At 40.8% G+C, this 21,607-nt stretch overlaps 1 pseudogene; it reads left to right on the top strand.

Moving 5' to 3' along the window:
* Window positions 1-11,677: 11,677 nt before the first annotated feature.
* LOC139074962 (olfactory receptor 10AG1-like) lies at window positions 11,678-12,716 on the top strand (annotated as a pseudogene).
* The last annotated feature ends 8,891 nt before the right edge of the window (window positions 12,717-21,607 follow it).

The raw sequence follows: 21,607 nt of genomic DNA, 5'->3' as shown, positions 1-21,607 counted from the left end.
AAACTTTATACTCTTTATTCTTTTAGTGTCATGCTTCTCTTGTAGCCTGAAACCAAATCAATCAAATCAATTGCCCTTTTTTCCAAACGGACAAAAAAATAATCAACAAAAATAATTGTAATCCAATAATAGAGATACTCTTGAACTGTTGTGCATAAATAAATGAAACCTTCTATGAATGGGCATCCTTCAAAACACTTTATCTTTAGAAAGAAGAGAATATTTTAAAGGTGGCTCAAATATCTTTAGTGAAAAGTAGTTTCACCTGAAGTAATTTAAATATTTAATTAAACATTTAAACCTGCGGTGAGAAAGAATCAGCATCATCCAAACTAAGAAAGCTAAATACAAACTAATTTACATTGACATTAAGCTTTAGTTCATAAAATTTTTAAATTTAAAATTAGGGTTTAATATATTTTATACAGTAGCAAAGATATTCTTTTATTAAAGCAGCTTCTATATTTTTCTGATTCTATTAAATATAATTTACAGTTAAATAATGATATTAAACAATGATATTAAATCACTGAAATATTCAAAACTTCACTAACATAACATAGTAAATAATAGAGGAAAGCTTCATTTTGAGTCAAGGCTTGATAATAAATAAGCACCATATTTATTCATTTTAGTCTTGATATTTTAATGAGACAAAATAAAACAATCTAGTTAATAAAATTGCAATCTTTAGGAAATCCCAAGAACATTTATTAAAAGAAAAATAAATATAAAGTTAAAGAATAATAAAATAATGAAAGTGAGTTTTCAGTTCAATATTGGTTTTAGAATAAATTTTAGGGATTAAGTAGCTAATTTATATGAAATATACAAACACAGCTGCAGCTTAGGTAAAGTAGAGCTATTGACAGCGACTAATATCTGATTTCCAATATTGTTACACTTTCTCTTAACCATGTGGAGTTTTCCAGGTAACAGATGCTTGAATTTAAAATAGAACTATTAGAACATGGTTTTATTTCCCTAGATTAAGTAATTAAATATTTAAAAGAAAGAAGAGTAGTATAGATAATTTCAAAACAGCACACAGAGTAAATATTTGCTCTTTCTACTTAGTTTTTTGGTTGAGAAAAAATACTCAAATCTTGTGTATTTCATGTTACATATTGATAATTTAATCACTAAAAGTTAGTTTTTGCAATTATAAACTATATTTTATTTTAGCACTGGACATCATTTTATTTAATTGAGTGAAATTATTTACATTAAATGTGGCCATTCTTTAAAGTGATACACAGGGGAGGGGGGTGGGACCAAGATGGCGGAGGGGTCTTCTTTGTCTCTCCCCCATCGAATCCAAATTAATTGGACATTCACTGATTAACAAAGGATATCCAGATAGCATCTCAAGACACCTAAGAGTCTCGTGCTACTACACATTGGAAGGCGGACAGACTTCCCCCCCAGGAGGAGGTGGAAATAGGTGAAAACTCTCCAAACCCTGATCCCTGACCCCCAGACAGCCTAGTTCCTTCAGGAGGCTCTCTTCCAGTGGACTCCCCCATAGCATTGCCACACACCAAGGGCGGGAGTGTGCACTCACCAGTGGAGCGACAGTGGAAACAGGTGACAACAGCCCTACCCAAGCCACCCACGATCACACCTAAGCCCAGGGGGAATCCCCAGGGTCCTGCACCCACTGACAGGGAAGGCATCTGCTCGCCATTAGCAGGGAGGCCCCACCCAGAATCCAGAACAAAAGGAAGCTCCTGGCGGGCAGTTTCCCCGGCACACCACCAGACCACAAGCTGCTGCTGGGCTCATGGTCTCCAGCACATGGGTCAGTGCAGGGGGTGCCGGGACTTCCCATAGATGTGCTTGGGGACACAGTTGGAGCTCCCGTGCCTGGCTCTGTGGTGCGGGGGAAGGCTCCAGGGTCCCGCACCTCCCTGGCAGGGAAAGCCTCTGCTCTCCATTAGCAGGGAGGCCACGCCCAGAATCCAGGACAAAGGGAAGCTCCCTGCGGGTGGACTCCCTGGCATGCCACCAGACTGCAAGCTGCTGCTGGGCTCACGGTCTCCGGCACACGGGTCGGTGCAGGGGGTGCCTGGACATCCTGTGGATGTGCTTGGGGACTGGGTGGAGCTCCAACACCCAGCTCTGTGGCCCGGGGGGTTGCTCCAGGGTCCTGCACCCCCCCAGCAGGGAGGGCCTCTGCTCGCCACTGGCAGGGAGGCCCCACCCAGCATTCGGAACACCAGGAAGCTCCCTAGGGCAGAATTCCCCACAAGGCAGCAGCTTACTAGCCACTGCCAGGCCCACAGACTCTGGCCATGTCCCAGACGAGGCAAGGGGCTCCCAGAGATCCTGTGAGAGTGGAGTAGGGCAGAGTGGAGCTCCAGTGAAACAGCTATGTAGCCCAGGGGGGAACTCCAGGTTCCTACAGCAGCCTCAGCAAAAGCCTCTGCACAGCACTAGTGGAGAGGTCCCAACTGGCAATCACAAGGCGGGAAAGCCCTGGGGCAAAAGTAGCACAGCTAGGTGAGCTAACAACAGATTGCAGAAGATACCCATAGCTCTGCTGGGACCTATAGTGGACAAGTGTGATCTTGTGGGCTCTGTTAGGGACAAAGTGGTGATTATAGGTGATCCTGCTCCTGGCTGCTGGGAAAGCCCACAACACCACTGCAGAGAAAAAGGAGGGAGAGCGTCTAAGTGGGCTGCAACAGTAGACACCAGCAGCCTGAGGCCCCCTTGTGATTGCCCCCACAACCGACAAGGGACCCCACAGGACCACTGTGACTACAAGGAGGGGTCCAGGTCCAGTCAGTAACAGCTGACAGGATTCCTGGTTGGTGCAGTCTAAACAGTTGCCCCCACACACACACACCACTCGCAACAAGTGGAAGCAGCGACTAAACTCTATCTCTATGCGGAGGCACAAATCCACGCCATCAAGCAGTATGAAAAAATACATTAAATCTCCAGAACAGAAGGAACATGATAACCACCCAGAGAACAATCCCAAAGACAATGAAATCTATAACCTAAATGACGATTTCAAAACTGCCATTATTAAAAAACTCAACGAGTTAAAAGAGAATTCAAGTAGACAACTCAATGAGTTCAGGAGCTATGTCACAAAAGAGCTTGACACTATAAAGAAGAACCAATTAGAAATGCTGAGGATGAAGAACACAATGGAGGAGATTAAGAAAAATCTGGACTCTCTGAACAGTAGGGTCAATAATATGGAGGACAGAATTAACAACTTGGAGGATAGGAATATAGAAATGCTGCAGGCAGAGGAGGAGGGAAAACTAAGACTAAAAAGAAATGAAGAAACTCTCCGAGAATTATTCAACTCAATTAGGAGATGGAACATAAGGATTATAGGTATACCAGAGGGAGAAGAGAAGGAGAAGGGGGCAGAAGGCCTGTTCAAAGAAATAATGGCTGAGAACTTTCCAAACTTGGGAAGAGAGATGGAACTTCATGTGACACAAGCCAATAGATCTCCAAACTTTATTAATGCAAGAAGACCAACCCCAAGGCATATAGTAGTGAAACTAGCAAAAGTCAATGACAAAGAGAAAATACTAAGGGCAGCCAGGCAGAAGAAAATAACCTACAAAGGAAACCCCATAAGGCTATCAGCACATTTCTCGGGAGAGACCTTACAGGCTAGAAGAGATTGGAATGAAATATTCAAAACTCTGAAGGACAAAAACCTGCAGCTAAGAATACTCTACACAGTGAAAATATCCTTCAAATATGATGGAGAAATAAAAACTTTCCCAGATAAAAGTTAAGGGAGTTCATCGCCACAAAACCTCCTCTTCAAGAAATGCTCAGGAAGAACCTCATTCCTGAAAAATCAAAAAAAAGGAAAGGGGTTACAAAATCCAGAACAAAGGAGATAAGCAGAAGGACAATAACACAAAGTAACAGCTCTCCATCAGGACAAAATGCAAAAGAACCGGAAAACAAGTGATAAAATGGCAACAGTAGGCCCCCACGTTTCAATAATCACTCTAAACGTGAATGGATTGAACTCTCCAATCAAAAGGCACAGAGTGGCAGGATGGATCAAAGAGCAAGACCCAACAACATGCTGCCTCCAGGAAACACACCTCAGCCCCAAAGAAACCACAGATTCAAAGTGAAGGGATGGAAGACAATAGTCCAAGCTAATAATGAACAAAAGAAAGCAGGTGTTGCCATACTTATATCAGACAAAGTAGACTTCAAAGCAAAACAGATAAAGAAAGACAAAGAGGGGCAGTATATAATGATAAAAGGGACGCTCCACCAAGATGACATAACACTTATAAATATATACGCACTTAACACAGGAGCACCAAAATTCATAAGGAAACTATTAACAAAACTAAAAGGAGACATCAACAACAATACAATAATAGTAGGGGACCTCAACACCCCATTAACACCAATGGACAGATCATCCAGACAGAAAATCAACAAGGAAATTATACAATTAAATGAAAAATTAGATCAGAGGGACCTAATAGATATACATAGGACACTTCATCCAAAAACATTCTTCTCAAGCGCGCATGCAACATTCTCAAGGATAGACCATATCATGGGAAACAAAGCAAGCATCAATAAGTTCAAGAGGGTTGAAATAATATCAAGCATCTTTTCTGATCACAATGTTATGAAACTAGAAATCAACTATAAGAATAAAGCTGGGAAAGGGGAAAAATGTGGAGACTAAACAACATGCTACTGAACAAACAATGGATTATTGAAGAAATTAAAGAAGAAACCAAATATTATCTGGAGATGAATGAAAATGAAAACACACCATATCAAATTATTTGGGATGCAGCAAAGGCAGTCCTAAGAGGGAAATTCATTGCAATACAGGCTCACCTCAATAAGAAAAATCTTACATAAGCAACCTCAAATGACACCTAACGGAATTAGAAAAAGAAGAACAAACAAAACCCAAAGTCAGTAGAAGGAGGGAAATAATAAAAATTAGAGCAGAAATAAATGATATTGAAACAAAAAAGACAGTAGAAAGGATCAATGAAACAAAGAGTTGGTTCTTCGAAAAAATTAACAAAATTGACAAACTCTTAGCCAGACTCACTAAAAAGAAAGAGAGAAGTCTCAAATAAATAAAATTAGAAATGAGAGAGGAGAAATCACAACGGATACCAAAGAAATACAAAGGATCATAAGAGAATACTATGAAAAACTATATGCCAACAAATTGAACAACCTAGAAGAAATGGATAAATTCCTAGACTCATACAACCTACCCAAACTGAATCAGGAAGAAATAGAGAATCTGAATAGACCAATCACAAGTAAAGAAATAGAAACAGTAATAAAAAACCTCCCCAAAAATAAGAGTCCAGGACTAGACGGCTTCTCTGGAGAATTCTACCAAACATTCAAAGAAGATTTAATACCTATCCTTCTCAAACTGTTCCAGAAAATAGAGGAAGATGGAGTACTCTATAATACATTCTATGAAGCCAACATCACCCTGATCCCAAAACCTAACAAGGACAACACAAAGAAGGAAAACTACAGGCCAATATCACTGATGAACATAGATGTAAAAATCCTCAACAAAATTTTGAGAAACCGAATACAGCAACACATCAAAAAGATTATACACCATGATCAAGTGGGATTTACACCAGGGTCACAGGGATGTTTCAACATCCGCAAGTCAATCAACGCGATTCACTACATTAACAAAATGAGAAATAAAAACCACATGATCATCTCAATAGATGCAGAGAAAGCATTCAACAAGATCCAACATCCATTTATGATAAAAACCCTCAATAAAATAGGTATAAAAGGAAAGTACCTCAACATAATAAAGGCCATATATGACAAACCCACAGCCAACATCATACTCAATGGACAAAAACTGAAACCCATCCCTCTGAGAACAGGAACAAGACAAGCGTGCCCACTTTCACCACTCTTATTCAACATAGTCCTGGAGGTTTTGGCCACAGCAATTTGGCAGGAAAAAGAAATAAAAGGAATCCAAATAGGCAACAAAGAAGTAAAACTCTCACTGTTTGCAGATGATATGATCTTATATATAGAAAACCCCCAAAGAATCCATAGAAAAACTATTAGAAACAATCAACAACTACAGCAAAGTTGCAGGGTATAAAATCAACATACATAAATCAGTAGCATTTCTATATGCTAACAATGAACTAACAGAAAAAGATCTCAAGAACTCAATCCCATTCACGATCCCAACAAAAAGAATAAAATACCTGGGGATAAATTTAACCAAGGAAGTGAAAGATCTATACAACGAAAACCACAAGACCTTCTTGAAAGAAATTGACGACGACATAAAGAGATGGAAAGACATTCCATGCACATGGATTGGAAGAATAAACATAGTTAAAATGTCCATACTACCTAAAGCAATCTACAGATTCAACGCTATCCCAATCAGAATTCCAATGGCATTCTTTACAGAAATTGAACAAAGAATCCTAAAATTCATATGGGGCAACAAAAGACCCCGAATTGCTAAAGCAATCCTGAGAAAGAAGAACAAAGCTGGAGACATCACAATCCCTGACTTCAAAAGATACTACAAAGCTACAGTAATCAAAACAGCATGGTACTGGTACAAAAACAGATGCACAGATCAATGGAACAGAATTGAAAGGCTAGAAATAAAACCACACATCTATGCACAGCTAATCTTTGACAAAGGAGCTGAGGGCCTACAATGGAGGAAAGAATGTCTCTTCAACAAATGGTGCTGGGAAAACTGGACAGCCACATGTAAAAGAATGAAAATCAACCATTCTTTTTCACCATTTACTAAAATAAACTCAAAATGGATCGAAGACCTAAAGATTAGACCTGAAACAATAAGTCTTCTAGAAGAGAATACCAGCAGTACACTCTTTGACATCACCTTCAAAAGAATCTTTTTGGACACCATAACCCCTCACATGAGGGAAACAATAGAAAGAATAAACAAATGGGACTTCATCAGACTAAATTTAGAGCTTCTTCAAGGCAAGGGAAAACAGGATGGAAACAAAAAAACAGCCCACTAATTGGGAAAAAAATATTCACAAGTTATTTATCTGACAAAGGGTTAATCTCCATAATATACAAAGAACTCACACAACTCAACAATAAAAAATCAAACAACCCAATTACAAAATGGGCAGGGGACATGAACAGACATTTCTCCAAAGAAGATATACAGATGGTCAATAGACACATGAAAAGATGCTCATCATCACTAATCATCAGGGAAATGCAAATCAAAACTACACTATGGTATCACCTTACACCTGTTAGAACGGCAAAAATATCCAAAACCAAGAGTGACAAATGTTGGAGAGGCTGTGGAGAAAAGGGAACCCTCATACACTGTTGGTGGGAATGCAAACTGGTGCAGTCACTATGGAAAACAGTATGGAGATTCCTCAAAAAGTTAAGAACAGAAATACTTTATGACCCAGCCATCCCACTACTGGGTATCTATCCTAAGAACCTGAAATCAGCAATTCCAAAAGTTCCATGCACCCCTATGTTCATCGCAGCATTATTCACAATAGCCAAGTCGGGGAACCAACCTAAGTGTCCAGCAACAGATGATTGGATAAAGAAGATGTGGTATATATATACAATGGAATACTCCTCAGCCATAAAAAAGGACAAAGTCGTCCCATTCACAACAACATGGATAGACCTTGAGGGTATTACGTTGAGTGAAATAAGCCAGACAGAGAAAGACGAACTCTGTATGACTCCACTCATAGGTAGTAGTTAACATATGGACAAAGAGAACTGATCCGTGGTTACCAGGGGAAAGGGGGGTGGGGGGAGGGCACTAGGGGTGAAGTGGTGTACCTACAACATGACTAATAATGATGTACAACTGTAATTTCACAAGGATGTTAACTTACATAACCTTAATTTTTAAAAAAAGTGATACACAGGAGCCTGCCCCCTGGCCGAGTGGTTAAGCTCTCGTGTTCTGCTGCAGCAGCCCAGGATTTCGCTGGTTCGGATCCTGGGCGCAGACACAGCACTGCTAGTTAGGCCACATTGAGGTGGCGTCCTACATGCCACAACTAGAAGGACCTGCAACTAACATATACAACTATGTTCCGGGGGGTACTTGGGGAGAAAAAGCAGAAAAGAAAAAAAAAGATTGGCAACAGTTGTTAGCTCAGGTGCCAATCTTTAAGACAAAAAAAGTGATACAGAAAGATTGAATTTTTTGTTCTCTTATGTATTATTTTTTCCTCCCTTTTAAACGTGATGATTTCAATTAAATCTACTCTGTTACTTTAGTTCATTTCAGAATCAAACTGGGCATCCATATTAGGTACACAGCCATTTTGTAGGATCTGTATTGAAACTAAGTTGGAAGATCTTCACAGTTCAGGCCTCTTGGAACATTTAGCATCAGTGAAGGAAAGGGTCTGTGATAGTACTTAGCCACACGGAAACAGTCAACCTGAACAGTGATGCATGATTGTAGGTGTCAGAGTCCACAGAGTAGAGGGAATAGTAGAAACAAAAATATTGGCAGAGAGGGGCTGGCCCTGTGGCCGAGTGGTTAAGTTCGCGTGCTCGCTGCAGGCGGCCCAGTGTTTCGTTGGTTCGAATCCTGGGCGCGGACATGGCACTGCTCATCAAGCCACACTGAGGCAGCGTCCCACATGCCACAACTAGAAGAACCCACAACAAAGAATATACAACTATGTACCGGGGGGCTTTGGGGGAAAAAAGGAAAAAAATAAAATCTTTAAAAAAAATTAAAAACAAATATTGGCAGAGATTTCATGGAGAATTTGCAACTTGAGCATTGAGTTGTTTGGGATTTTTATAACCTTTGAGGATTGCTTTAAGATTCACTCCATTCTCACATTATTTATGTGATACACAGGAAAAGTTAAAGAATATTTTTCATGCTGTGTAGAACACTGAAAATTCAGAATAATATCTTTCTAAAAATAAAAATAGCACTTATAGAATTTTATAAATTTCAGAGCTTCTTCAAGTGTTTTACACTTATTAAATGATTTAGTTCACATAACAACCTGAAGTGTTGCAACTACTGCTGGCTCATTTCATAGTTGAGTAAACTGTGGCACAGGAATATGAAGCAACTTGTGGGAGGTCACACACCTGGCAAGAGGTAGAGTGTAAAGGAAAAGAATCCAGTCTTTCTTCTGTGTTTCTCCTTTACTCTCACACTACTATCACACTCATACTTCTGACACCAGATGTGAGTGGGGTTTTATCTAGACCTAGAGATGGCATCGGACCCCAGAGGTTAAGGGCTCAGTCCCACAAGATGTCCCCCAACTTCAGATGCCATTTGCAAGTAGTAGGTCTCCAGGTTACCCATAACTTCTGTCTGACTTGGATATAAATCAAAGTTTCTCAGGGCCACCTCTCCTTTGGATTCTATTATTTTCTAGAGGGGCTCACAGAACTCTGGGAAACACTTCCTTACATTTACTAGTTTATTGATGTATCCATCAATAAAGAATAAAGATGAACAACCAGATGAAGAGATACATTGGGTGAGGTCTGGGAAGGTCTGGAGTAAGGAGCTTCTGTCTCTGGGGAGTTAGGGTATGTCACCCTTCTGGTATGTGAATCTGTGCAACACCTGGAAGCTCTTTGAATGCCACACTGTTGGGGGTTTTTTGAGGTTTCTTCAAGTATACATGACCAATTATTAACTTCATTTCCATCCCCTCCCATTCTCTAGAGAAGTGGAGAGCAGAGTTGAAAATTTCAAGTTTCTAATTATGACTTGGTCTTTCTGGTGACCAGTCCCCATCCACAAGCCATCCAGGAGCCCACCCAAAGTTGCCTCATTAGAACAAAAGATGTTCTGGTGCCCTTATCACTTAAGGATTTACAAGGGATTTAGGAGCCCAGTGTCAGGAATCAGGGACGAATATCAATATGTATATTTCCTATCATCTCATATAAAGCCATAAATTAATTCTGTCCATCTAAGGAGGACTGTGCTCCTTATCTCTACCATTAAGCTGATGCATTTTTGGTGTAAAATGTCTAAAACTGCCAGGACAGAGATATAAAACAGGATTGAGACTAGTGGTGAGCCAAGAGACCCCTGAAGTGCAATATCTAAGGAGAAACGCATTTTCAGGATTGTGCAAGTGAAGGGCCAGCCCTGAGCATGAGTGAGTGCCTCTGAAAGCGTATGCTCTAGAAGCCTCACTCTCCTCTCTCCTGTCTGATCCTGATGAATAGGAAGAATGGAAAAAAGTGGTTGCCAACAAGGTAATTCAATAACTTTAATACAATTTTTTAGACAATGTGTTTAGAGCTTAGACAAACTCTAGAGAGTACAGACTTAAAGAATGTAATATCATAATCATAATTATATAATTCTAACTAATAAGTACTCATCTTTAAATTGATAGGTAATAATTTTACCAATATGATCCCATTCAATTCTCACAAATGAAGAAATGAAACAGAAAATTTAAACAATTGCTTAATATCACACAAATGACAAATTATGGAAATATAATTCAAACCTAAAAAAAGGCACTGACTTGCCATCACAAACCTATGTGCAATTGGTCAAATTATCCACCTTTAGGCAGTCTCAACATCCTTATCGCCAAAGAACAATGAGGTTAGAAATAGTTACAGAAGAGTTATTGTTGAAGACCAACAAAGACAGTCGAGGTGCTCAGAGGACACAGGGGAAAACTAAGCAGTCAACATCTTCTCTCCTCTGCCCACACACCTGGACACAGGTAATGAACACAGTCCAGGCTGCCCCTGTTTTTAACCCCTTTTAATGTTTCTATCTGAATCAATGTTCTCAAGATAATTTTTCTAAATAAAACCCTCTTGGGGCTGGCCCCGTCGCCGAGTGGTTAAGTTCGTGCGCTCCGCTGCAGGCGGCCCAGTGTTTCGTTGGTTCGGATCCTGGGCACGGACATGGCACTGCTCATCAGACCACGCTGAGGCAGCGTCCCACATGCCACAACTAGAAGAACCCACAACGAAGAAGAATACACAACTATGTACCGGGGGGTTTTGGGGAGAAAAAGGAAAAAATAAAATCTTTAAAAAAAAAAAAAAACCCTCGTGTTTTCCACTTAGTATCCTAGCCAAAGATAGTTTAATTCCCATGTGCACAATAAAAAGTCTCTCATTTTTTAAAACTGTCTCATAATGTGAACTGGGTAATAGAGACATTTACGCTCAACATAGTCAAGTGATGAGAGAGGAACAAAGGGTTGAAATAGGTAGTTGAAATGTATGTGACAAGACAATTTATGACACAGAGCCACTGAATGAGGAAATGCATACAGAAGTTCAATAGGATTGTCAGCAAGTGTAGTTAATTAAAGGGAAGATCAAGCAGCAAAGGTCTGGGTCTATCGCCACTGTTGCCCATATTGCAGAGCCTGTGCTGAGGAGGGTCTAGATATTTATCCTGGGCTGTATTCAGAAAGTATGATGGAATAGCCCGAAAGGAAATTTCAGGGAAGTTTTTACAGTGATAGCCCGTAGAATCCAATCTGAGACAGTGGGAAAGGCATAAATACTAACATTCTTAAACTACAAACAATTTCAGTGATTATGACCGCCAATCTGGATATCCTGATACAATTTGGAGAAGAGGCAATGTCAACGAAGGCAAAGTGAAAAGCACGTGCTAAATTTTTCCTTTCCACAAATGAAACACCGGGAAAAACCACCAGAAGAAAATCTAATTAAACTCATAGAATTTGTTTTCTTGGACTTTGTTGATGTTCCCCATCTCCAGTGGTTTCTATTTAGATGGTTCTTAGTCATCTATATGCTTATCCTGATAAGCAGTGGCACCATATTTCTAATAACAAAACTGGACCCCACTCTTCAGACTCCCGTGTATTTTTTCTGGGTACTTTTTTCCTTTTTGAAAATGTATTATGTGTCAGGTACTCTCCCCAGAATATTCATGAATCTTAGGAATCAAATAGGAACAATTTCTTTAGTTGCTTGTGATACACAAATGACCTGAATTCTTGTGTTAGGAGCCACAGAGTGCTTCTTCCTAGCTGTGATGGCTTATGACCATATGGCTCATGGTCATTTGCAAACTTCTGCGTTATTATCCTTTAGTCATGAACTACAAGATCTGTGCCCAGATGGTGACTGGCTCCTGGGTCACTGGAGTTCCACTCCAGATAGGGCAAATGTTTCAGATTTTCTGTCTGCCCTTCTGTGGTTCTAACATCATCAACCACTCCTTCTGTGACATCTCTCCAATACTCAAGCTGGCCTGTGGGGACACTTTTGTGAATGAAATGATAGTCTACATAGTTGCTTTTTTGTTTGTCACAGATCCATTTCTGTTGATACTTATCTGCTATGGCAAAATCAGCTCCACAATCCCTAAATTGCCATCAGCCACAAGTCAGGTCAAAGCTTTCTCCAACTGCTTATCTCATCTTATTGTGATGCTGTCTTTTGAATCAACAATTATTACATATTTAAGACTGAGGACTCATGATTCAGGAGGAATTGACAAAGTGCTTTCTTTTTCCTACAATATTATGACTCACATGTTTAGCCCCATGATATACAGTCTAAGGAACAAGAATGTCACTATGGCACAGTTCCTTTGTCTTTACAATGGAGATAATTATAATAACACCTTCCCCAAGAGTGATGGTGAGGGAATGTGTAAATCCCTTCTTATTGGTTCTCAATAGATGTTCATTACTGTTACTGTTATTGCTTTTAGCCCCAACTCCTGGAAGCCTTCCTTTTGTGGTCAGGATCTCTTCCCTAACCTGGGGGAAAAGGTAGCCAGATAATCCCCCACTGCTTGCCCCTAGGTCTTTGGCTGTATAAAGCAGGAACTCAGGAGACACTGCTGGTGTTGAGTGCTGGCTGAGTTCCTGTGGTCTCTGTCTCTCGGTTGGGCTCCATGTCAGTTACCATCAAGGCAGTTTTCTCCTCCAGTCTGGATCCCAGCATGGTAAAGCAAGCATTTCTAGACCAGACCCTGAAGGCCTCATCCCACTGGCCAGGTGCCACCTACCAGTTGGTGGGTGAGCCTGTGACAGGTGTGAGATGGGGCTGTTTCATGGCTTGACGAGATGGGGCTGTAAGGAAGGGTGAGTCTTAGTACAGTGGGATAGATGGAGGCTCTGGAGGGTAAAGGGCGGCTTTCTAGGGGCCCAGGTTTATGACTCACGGCAATGTGTCATACAACAAAGGGCAGGAAGAGAACTTGCAGCAATTTCACCCAAGGGAATGATTATTTTTATATGTCAATTTATGCAAACCAAAATGTGAAGGATCCTGAGTTGCCTTCTTAAGCCCTCTAGTTATGAGTCATGCATGGATTGATTCATTCGTTCAACAAATACTTAATGAAAGTAAACAGGCACTGGTGATACAATTTGATGATTTTATCATCAGAGATTTTCAAGAGCTTGTGGGAACCTCAAGGAGGGACACGCAGTCCTGTCTTGAAAAGTCTTCTGGAAGAAGTGATGAAGGAACTGAGATATGATTTAGAACAAGACCCAGCCAGGGGGAAGAGATGGGGAATGGTGCTACATGTGTCTATAACCTATGAGATAGAAAGATCAGGGCATATTTGGGGAAGCTGTAAGAAGTTTGGTGTGGCTGAAGCATACATTTTGACATGGGAGAGGTGGCAGTTGAGGTTAAAGTTTCAGGCAGGGACTTTGTTGGGCACTGGAATGGTTTGTGGAGGAACATGACACACTCAGTGTTCTGCTTTTGAAATCTCATCCTCTAGGTGCTGTTTGGAGAATGGATTGGGAGGGGGAAGAGGATCAGAGACAGGCCTGATAGGAACCTAGATCAGCAAAGGTGTGTGACAAAAGCCCAGTGGGGTTGCCAGCACCAACACTTGCTGATTATGCCCCAGAGAGGCCCAATCTACTTTCCCCCATCCTAGTGAACTCTCTTAGTGCTTGGTGGACAGTTGGTCAGGTACACACATGAATGGATTTAAGGTGGACAGGAAGATGGAGGGTCCTCTGTAGCCTACCTTAAAAGACCCAGTTAAGGTCACATTGCCAGGAATAAGTAGACTGGCTGGAGTGACTTCTTCATGAAAATCTTCCCCTGATAGGAGAATTTTATACTTTCTTTTTCTTCTAGGAGTGCAGCCATCAGTTTATCTAGGAAGAGAGAAGCCATCTACCAGTCCCAGCCCCCACCACTTCCAGCTGAATTTCACTATCACACAACCACGGGGTTGTGTGTCCACTCTGTTTCCATGTAGGGGCTGAATATGAACACTTGGGAGTCAGAGGGGGACTCTTCATAAGTGTTCAAGAAGACAGGTCTTCTTCCCATTTTACAAATTAAGAAATAGTCACAGTGAGATCCAGTAGTTTGTCCAGTGCTACAGAGCTAAGTAATACTGTGAAGTGAGACATCCTTTGGTATACATACCCAGTGTACTGTTTGTTGAGACAAGAAAAGATTAGTGGGAAAGTGCACTCAGTGGCTGAAAGCTCTCTGAGGCCACTGAGCCTGGGATTCTGACCTTGGAAATAACTACCTTGTCTTTCAGCTCAACTAGCTCTTCTAAAACAGCAGCATCAGGAGTCATTTTTCTGACTGTCAAGTTTTAGCATTCAGGTGAGTTTCAACTCAGGTTCTAATGAAGCTGAAAAATTCTTCTTTAAGTAAAAGTACCCTCATGTCATAGTCTCTCAGTTCCTAGCTGTTATGGTAGACAGCCATTGGGATATAGAGCTATTACCTAAAATTCGGCATCTTCCTAAACCAGTGAGCCCAACTGGTTTAGCAACTCAAGAGAACTTGTATAAACTCAGCAGAAGTGCCTGGTGCCAAGAGCCATGGAATATGCAGTGTAGAAGTCATACCTTAAGAAATAAGCTGTTGAAGTCAGGATCCATGGAATATGGAGGGCTAGAACTGGTTGACTTAGAATCCAGCATTCTTTTTTAAAAAAAATTTTTTTAAAGATTAGCACGTGAGATAACAACAGTTGCCAATCTTCTTTTTTTTCTACTTTTTCTCCCCAAATCCCCCCAGTACATAGTTGCATATTTTATTGTGGGTTCTTCTAGTTGCGGCATGTGGGATGCTGCCTCAGCATGGCCTGATGAGTGGTGCCATGTCAGTGCCCAGGATCTGAACTGGTGAAACCCTGGGCCACTGAAGCAGAGCACATGAACTTAATCACTCGGTCATGGGGCCGGCCCCAGAATCCAGCATTCTAACTGTGCAGTCCAGTGGTGTAGCCACTAACCACATTTGGAAATTTACACTTTTAGATACCTGTTTGGATATGATTCACATAGTCTGTGTGTGTGTGTTTCTTAGGGTTTTCTATATATAACATCACGTCATCTGCAAAAAGAAATAGTTTTACATCTTCCTTTCCAATCTAGATGCCTTTTATTTCTTTTTCTTGCCTAAATGCCATCATTAGAAACTCTAGTACAATGTGAGTAACATATGAGATGAAAGCAGACATCACTGTCTTGTCCCTGGTCTTAGGGTGAAATTTTCAGTTGATGTTAGCTGTGGGTTTTTCAAGGATGGTATTTATCTATTCCTAATGTGTAGAGTGATTTTTTTCATCATGAAGGATGTTGTATTTGGTGAAATTCTCTTTTGTATATGTGTATTGAGATCAGGTGGTAATTGTCCACCTGATACATATTATTCTATTAATATGATGTATTACATTAATCCATTTTTCAGATATTAAGCTAAACTTTCAGCTACAGATGAGAGATTAAGACCTTCTCAAGTCTTTCCTGGGCATGCACACAGCCCTGCACACTTGTGGGCTTCTAGATCCTCACAAATACACTGAAGATTTTCCAGGCCCCCATAGACATCTCATTCTCCCAATTTTCCTTTTCACTTTTTGGCTTACCTCTTGCCTTCCTCAACTGGTATAGCTCACTCAGGAAGCTACAATGTAAAACAATTACTGCTGATTGTTTTGGCAAGTGCCCTAGGGAGAGATTTTCCTCACTGAGCAAGCTCTGAGTCAAATCAAGACAAGCTCTGAAAATGGGACTTTTTCAAAGAGCTACCAGGCAAATCAGATACTGACAATTCAATGGGGCTGGGTCTTTTAGGAACTCCCAACTCATTATGGCTGCTAGGCTGCTGGTTTTCACAGACACCATGGTTCTGAGACTGACGGTTTTCAAAGTTACTGAGGATATTGTGAAAGCAGGATGGGAACAGCAGAAGTTTTGATATCAATGAGATTATTCCCTTTACCAAGATCCCACCGTCTTTCTTATCTAAACATTCTTCAAATTGTTACAAGCCTTTGGTTAACTTCTGGATTTCTGAAAAAGTTGATTTTGACCATTTTTACCAGTGTTATCATTGTTTGTATGGATTTTCAGATTCCCTTACTCCAGCATTTCAGAAATGTTGGCTGAAATATCTGTGGCTATTTATGTCTAATTTATGTCTAATTTAATTACATTAAATTAAATGCCACGAGAAATTTAGTTCCTCACTCACACACATTAGACACATTTTAAGTGCTCAGAAACCACATAGGGCTGATATTGACTGTGTTGGATAGTGTAGACACAAATGTTTACGTTCTTGCAGAAAGCTCTCTTGAACAGGCCCTACAAGCAAGGCATCTAGAATCAGGGCAGAACTTCAGACATCCTTGTTCATCCCTTGTGCTACAGGTCTGTCTCATACAGTAACCACACTAGGGTGGACTCCTTGTGTAACTTCTCACCATTGGCACAGAGGCTGAATAGAGTTGCCATCTGTGAGGAATTCCTGAAGGTGACCCAGAATGGTACCCAGCTGCTGAGCTTTGACCTGGAGAAAAACAATGTCCCTGTGGATTGTAAGGCTCTGTGGTCATTGGGGCAGGAGTGTGGTTTCCAACTTCCACAACTGGGGCCTTTCCTAGGAACCTGGAGGCCTGGGGATGGGACAGCATTGAACTTTCTCAGGCTGGCAAGAGGTAGCCTAGTTCCCCATGCTTAACCCACAATTCAGGGAGAAAAAATGACACCCAGTGTGATACAGCAGGCACTTGCCTTCTCCTGGATGGCTCTGTGGCCTCAGGCTGGTCAGCTCCCCTCTCTGGACTTCTGTTTCCTTAGCTCTGCACTGAAAGTACTTGGACAGATTGTCAGTGAGGACCTCCAGCTGTGTGTGAACCAACCTTGAGAAATATGTCAGGATGGACCTGTTTTCTGATCCACAGTTTGTATAAAAATAGGAATGGGCCTGACTTGACCCACAGGCTGTAGTTTACCAAGTCCTGCTCTAGATCAGCACAATGAACTAGAAATTTCTGTAATGATGGAAATGTTCTATGTCTGTGCTATCCAGTACATAGCCATAGCCACATGTGGCTATTGAGTACTTGGAGGATGGCCTTGTGGCTGTTTTTTATGGTTATTGATTTTTATTTTTAATATTACTAAGTTACCAGATATTTTATTTTATTTAAGTGCTTCTGGCAGCTCTGTATTGGATAACACAGAGCCTTGCCTGGGGAGAAGTTGCACAAGTAGGGGGACCTGCAACCCTCCCCCCATGCCCAATGAGTACTCTGTGTCCCTCCCCTCTGGAGTTGATGTTGTAGTTGACAATAACAAGAATAGGTGATTGAAAATTATAAGTTATTTGATGCACATCGATTGATACTTGGGACTGGTAGTCAGAGAAGTCTCCCTGAAGTAAATTGCATTGTAGGTGAATCCTGGAACAGGACTATAAAACAACTTGGTAAAGGAGAAGGGGATGAATGTGTTTCTAGGCACAGAAGAAATCATTTGAGTGATAATTTAAAAATTTGGAGAGATCCAATGGGCTTCCCAACTGATGACCCATTCTCCCCCAGCCATCATAAGATGGCCCAGCCCAATTTCAGTCCTTCATGCCCAGAGGTATAAATTTGATTTAATTTGTTACACTTGTGTAATACGATAATGGCCGTGGATTATGTAGCAAAGTGTCCTAATTTTTCAGAGATACAAACTGAAATGGGGTGAAACATCAGGATGCTTATTTGACTTTAATATTTCAGTGAAAATATTGGAGAAATCAAGGGTGGCAAATGTCAATTAATAATTTATACATTGGATGAAATATTCTTTTAATTGGATGAAGTATACATTGTTAAATCTAGGTGATGGATATTTCTTATATTGTTCTACTTTTGTGTGTGTCTAAAAGTTTTATTTAAAGAAGTAAAACACATTCACATGCATTCTCCCTTTCATTCACTTCCAGGGTACTCTCCCAACAGAAATGATGCCTTGACTGAGAATTCTGGTAAGCCACAAGGAAGCCACAGCCCAGGATGAGGAAGGAATATCTTGATGGTGTGCCTCATCAAAGAGAACCATGTGCACAGTGTCTTGGATGATGATGACAGGTGGCCAACCCATGTCAAGGACTGTGGAGCACAGTAAGAGGACAACAGGAGCCCTGTGAAAATAATGAGAGGTGGCTCACCCCAGCATTTGTCTCCCCATACCTCCCCTTCTGGGCCAGCATCCTCATCTGCTTCACGAGACTCCCAGTGCTCAACACATGCCTGATCTGCTCTCTCCTGGTAAGCAAGGAAGTGTTAATTTTCTTCTTACTATTGGGTTGTAAGAGCTCTTTATGTATTATAAATATACGTGCTTTGCTAAGGATATGTTTTGCAAATATTGTGTCCCATTGGCCACTTGGTGTTCATAGCTCCTTTAGAGCTTGAAGTAGTAGTGACATTATCATCTTCCCAATTCTGAGTGACTCACTCCTATGTCCCAGACATTTCCATTAACCCAAAGGATCATGTTCAAAAACAAATAATTCAGAAAACATATTAACGTATCTCAAATTCCTGATGGCCAGTTTTTACTCATACACTGATGCAGTAGATACCCTTTCCTCAAGATGGAAGTGATGCCCCATCACCTTCTCCTCAGATTAATTTCCCTTCTCCTAATCCTGTCATTCCTGGATTCCATGGCCTATCACCTCAGTAATTCCCTTGGAATCATCCAAAATTTCTTCCTGCTCATCATATCTACCTTGTAAAACTTAAAACCCAAAAGATCCTGATTATCTGCCATGCCTTAGCTACTGCTAGTCTTATGGTATTATGACACAACATGATAGTTTGGTACCACTGTAAGTCCAAAATCATCTGCATCAACTGGGAAGCATCCATAAGACCTGGAAATTTTACTTTTTCTTCATGTGTTGGCATATTTACTCCTTGATTTTCCACAAATCTTGTTTTAAGTATTCCCCACATTTCTTTTTCATTCATGCATATTCAGGGTCCCTTAACTTGTTTGATATTGCACAGAGAAATTGCTGTCTCTACTCCTTGCCCTTAGTCATGAACCATTGAGGAAAGGCCATCTCCATTCTGTGTATATGGTCTCACCTCCAAACACCTCCTTGGAAAACTCCACACTCCATCTGCCCTCACCATTCTATAAGTGCTTCCCTCGTAAGGTCACACTGACTCCTTTCTTACTAGACCCAATAGGAACTTTTCATCAGTCATCTGTAATGATTTTTAAGTGGAAAACTTTTAAATATATTTATAACAATTTAGACATGTGAATCTTATGTTACAGCTGTGCCCGTTATAATATCTCAAGGCAGACAGTGCATATATAAAAAAAAATTCAACTCACAAATGGTGATTGTGCTGTAAGTGGATTTGTAGAACTCAGTAAGAAAAAAATGGAATGTAAACTATCTCATTATATTAGTATTTATGCAGATTACATGCACAAATTATAATATCTTGGGTTAAAATATACTATTAAAATTAGTTTCACCTGTTTGTTTTTACTTTTTTAAATGTGGCTACTAAGAAAATTTTAAATTCCATAAGTAGAGTGCTAAATTCTACTATTGGACCACACTGGTTAAGCTAGTTTGGGGTGACATATGTGACAGTGGCAAAGCATTCAACAGTGTTGTTGATTCATTTATTCATCTTATACTATGGGGTACGTTCTACATCCATCAAGGCAATAGTCCTATCCTCTGGAGCTTACAGACAGTGTCAGAAGAATTTTTAAATTTTATTTATAACATATAGATAGAGCACTTATGATATGAGAGCTGTTCCAAGCATTTTGCAAACATTAACGCCTTTAATACTCTTCATGACCTTACAAAGTAGGTATGCTTATCATTCTTGCTAACTGACAGACGAAGAAACTGAAGCACTGACAGGGTAAGTAACTTGCCCACTACAAATATCTAGTAAATGAGCTAGAATTTGAACATAAGATGTTGGCTCTGTATTCTATGCTCTTAACCATGACATTTGCTCTCTAAGACTTCACACCCTGAAAAAAATTGGATCAACTTATACATTTTCTGGTACATCCATAGTTCAACTCTTTTATCTGTGTCTGAAAAAGATAATATTTGAATGAAAATGATTGCATGTACACACCCAAATTACTTCTATCAACATCCCCTGTCCTTGAAAATTCATAGAGAACATTTCAAAACACTTCTTGCCCAGACTAGGAGGGCTTCTAGGAAATCCAATTGTTACTCTAATAAGCCAAGGGCAGGCTAGGAGTTGGGTCTCAGGGAAAGATGACCTCAGAAGTTACCATTGAATTGCAAAATTGATGGGGTGGTCTCAGCAGTAACTGAATTCAGAATCTTGTAGTGTTTCAACCTTGGCGCTAATTTTCTGGCTGGGGGTGTAGGAGCTGGTGATGCAGTACAGGGAGAGGGAACAGCTCACTGTTTTGGGGAAAATCAGACCCATGAAAGAGAGAGAATGATGGTTTCCTTTCATAATGGACTTGTGATGGGAAAAATTCAGCCCAAAAGAACAGTCATCTGCCTGGGATAACAAGAAGAAGCTGCATCATCTTCTGCCAAAGCAGAAAGCCCCACTTCATGGACTCACTTTATCCAAATGAGACGAAGAAGGAGGAAATAATGTGATGCTCTTCCAGATGTGACATCCATGACGCTAGAGGCTATGCCTGGGAGGTTCTGAAAGGCCTCACTGAGGTGACATTTGCTGTGAGGATGATGACAAGGATAAGCCATGCCTGCCTATGTCTGGGAACAGTTTGAGTGTCAGGAAGAAAGTACCACTGGTGCAGAGACTCACAGGAAGAAGTGAGTTTGACTAGAGAAGGTCAGAAAGGTGGCAGTGTTACTAGAAGGAGCCTGAGAAAGGAGAGGAGAGGAGATGGGGGCAGGAGGGGGTCATATTGTGCGACCCAGTAGACAGTGTTAGTTTCTGTTAGTCCGTAACATTGCCCCAAAACTTTGCACCTATAAAGTAAAAATATTTAACATGTCACGTATTCTGTGAGCCAGAAGCAGGGAACAGCTTAGCCTGGTGCCTCTTCCTCAAGGTCTCTCTGAGGCAAGGAATGCAGTCTCTACTGAGGCTCAGCTAGGGAGGATTTGCTCCCAAGTTCACTCACATTTGTGTTGTCAGGACTCATTTGGACTGAACTTCTGAGTTCCTATGTGTCTGTTGGCTGGGCACTCCCTCACTTCTCTCCTATGGACCCTCTACATAGGGCAACTGAAAGCATAGGCGCTTGCTCCCCACCCAGTTCATGAGGTATTACAGAGAGAGAGA

The sequence above is a fragment of the Equus przewalskii genome, chromosome 12, assembly GCF_037783145.1.
Source record: "Equus przewalskii isolate Varuska chromosome 12, EquPr2, whole genome shotgun sequence".
In the NCBI taxonomy this organism is placed as follows: Eukaryota; Metazoa; Chordata; class Mammalia; order Perissodactyla; family Equidae; genus Equus; species Equus przewalskii.
The sequence above is the reverse complement of the archived record's forward strand: the minus strand, read 5'-3'. Positions and strand labels throughout refer to the sequence as shown.